Raw genomic sequence first — 2623 nt, forward strand, 5'->3', positions numbered from 1 at the left:
TTCAATCCCTGGTGGCCAGAGAAAATGCTTGATATGATTTATTTTTTTAAATTTCTTGAGGCTTGTTTTATGTCCTATTATGTGCATTTTCTTTCTTTGGGATGAAAGCCTCTCTCTTTCTCTCTCTCTCTCTCTCTCTCCCTCTCTCTCTCTCTCTCTATATATATATATACATATATATGTATGTATATATATATATATATAATTTAACATATATATACATATATATATAATTTAACATATATATACATATATATAATTTAACACATATATATGTTAAATTCATTTTTTCTAGGGCATTGTGCAATGACACAGTACCATTGTTGATATTTCAGTGGAAATCTCTCTATTTTTAACAGTAAGACGTTGAAATCCTCTACTATAATTGTGCTGCTGCTGTCAATATCTTTCTTGAATTCCTCCAAGATTTTCTTTATGTGTTTGGATATTCCTATGTTAGATGTACATATATTTACATGTTTATGTCTCCTTGATGGATTCTTCCCTTAAGTATTATGAAATTTCCTTCTCAATTTCTTTTTCTGGCCCTTTGCTTGAAGTCTGTTTTGTCTGATATGAGTATTGCTACCATGGCTTTTCTTTCCTGTCCATTTTCTTGGAATATTTATTTCCAGCCCTTCACTTTCAGTATGTGTAGGTGTTTTGCTCTGAGGTGGGTCTCTTGTAGGCAACATATGGGTAGGTCATATTTTCTTACCCATTCAGCTATTCTTTGTCCTTGGATTGGGGCATTTAATCCATTTACATTTAAGGTTATTATTGATAGGTACCTATTCATTGCCATTTTTTCATACATGTGTTCATTGCTCTCTCACTCTTTTTTTTCCTTTTCTTAACACAGTCCCTTTCACATCTCTTGCAGAACTGGTTTAGTAGAGGTGCATTTTTTATACTCCTATTGTCTTGGTAGCTCCTTATTTGGCCTTCCATTTTAATTGAGAGTCTTGCTGGGTAAAGTAGCCTTGGTTGCAGGCCTCTGCTTTTCATTACTTGGAATATTTCTTGCTGTTCTCTTCTGGCTTAGAGCATTCCCATTAAAAAGTCAGCTGCTAGTTTTATCAGGGTTCCCTCATGTGTTACTTCCTATTTCTCCCTTGCTGCCTTTATGATTCTCTCTGTGTCTTGGAATTTTGTCATTTTAATTATATGTCTTGAAGTAGGCACTTTGGGTTCCTAACAAGGAAAAGGGGCACAGACTCATAGAGAGAGAGCAGGATGACAGCTAGTGGAGAAGTGAGGGGGTAGACAAATTGAATTTTAAAAAAAGGATTCCTAGACACAGACAGTGGTGTGATGGTTGTTGGGGGAGAAGGGGTATGAGGGGACTAAATGGCAATGGGAAAAGTATGATAAAGGTTAAATAAAAATAAATGAAATGAAATGAAATGAAATAAATAACCATAAAACTAAGAAAAAAGTTTAGACTCCTCTCTGCTCTGCTGTCCCTTCCTGATGAAGAGAAGGGAAAAGCCAGCTGAGGTTCTGCCAATGGATTTGCTCCAACTACCAACTGGTGAGAAACTCCTCTCATCTCTGCTTTCTGTGCCTTGTGCTCAGAAGTTGTTTGTCCTATCTCTTTTCATTTTCATGCTGTCCATTCCTAAATTTGATGAGAGGACAACACCTCTGAATATCTATTTGCCTGAACACATGTACAAAATACCACATTTTACACATTGATTTGAATGTTCTTGTTGCCAGCTGTCTGGACCAGGTATTCTGAGAGCAAGTCAGTGGTAGCAGCTATGCCCATAGTTCTACCCACTCTGAGCAATAGAGCAACAGAGCTGTATTCTCCTGGTGTGTAACAATACCAGGCCAGGGACTGGGCTCCAGTGCTTGGTAGCAAATCTTCCCAAAATATAGCAGCATAACACCACAAATGTGCCTATCATAGTGCCATGGATGGGCAATCCAGGAGTGGCTCAGCTAGATGGTTCTGGCTCAAGATCCCTTTTGAAGTTGTAGCCAGGCTAGATAGTTACCTGAAGGCCAGGTTTTATGGGAGGAGTCTTGATAGTTTCAGCATATGCTGTTAAAGACGGGGTTGGGGAAAAGGACATATGTCTAGAAAGGTAGGTCCTCCCCAGGTTTCAGTGCTTCTCTTTTGTCCACTCTGTGGGCAATGGTGGCCATTCTGGAAGTGGCACTGTCATGCTGCATCCTGGGAAAGAAGTTGCTGGCTCCCTGGAAACTGTACAGGGAGTGTATCAGATCTATCCAGAGACAAGGAGGAACAAGGTCTTTAATGATGACCCACAGAAAAATGGAAGGCAATACAAAGCCTTAAGACTTAATGATTAGGTGTTGCAGATGAAGAAAAGAGGATAATCTCAAAAACACGTACTTGACTTGACACACCCATAGAGGCCCAGCACTTCCCAAGTGTCTGGTATAAGATGATGCTTCTAGGGCTAGGCTTTTGCTGACCATGGCCCCCACCCAAGGAACACTGCTCCAGGCATCTGTACTGGTCATGTCCCTGAAGTTTCAAGTGGTAAAAGTAACATCTTAATGGTTTCTCAAACCATTCTTACAAATGTCCTAATAAGAGCACATTTGTCTATGGGTGAAATGATTTAGAATCAGTGAAATAAATATT

Source organism: Sturnira hondurensis, unplaced genomic scaffold, assembly GCF_014824575.4.
Source record: "Sturnira hondurensis isolate 20B ecotype Veracruz unplaced genomic scaffold, ASM1482457v3 Scaffold0022910, whole genome shotgun sequence".
NCBI classification, from domain to species: domain Eukaryota; kingdom Metazoa; phylum Chordata; class Mammalia; order Chiroptera; family Phyllostomidae; genus Sturnira; species Sturnira hondurensis.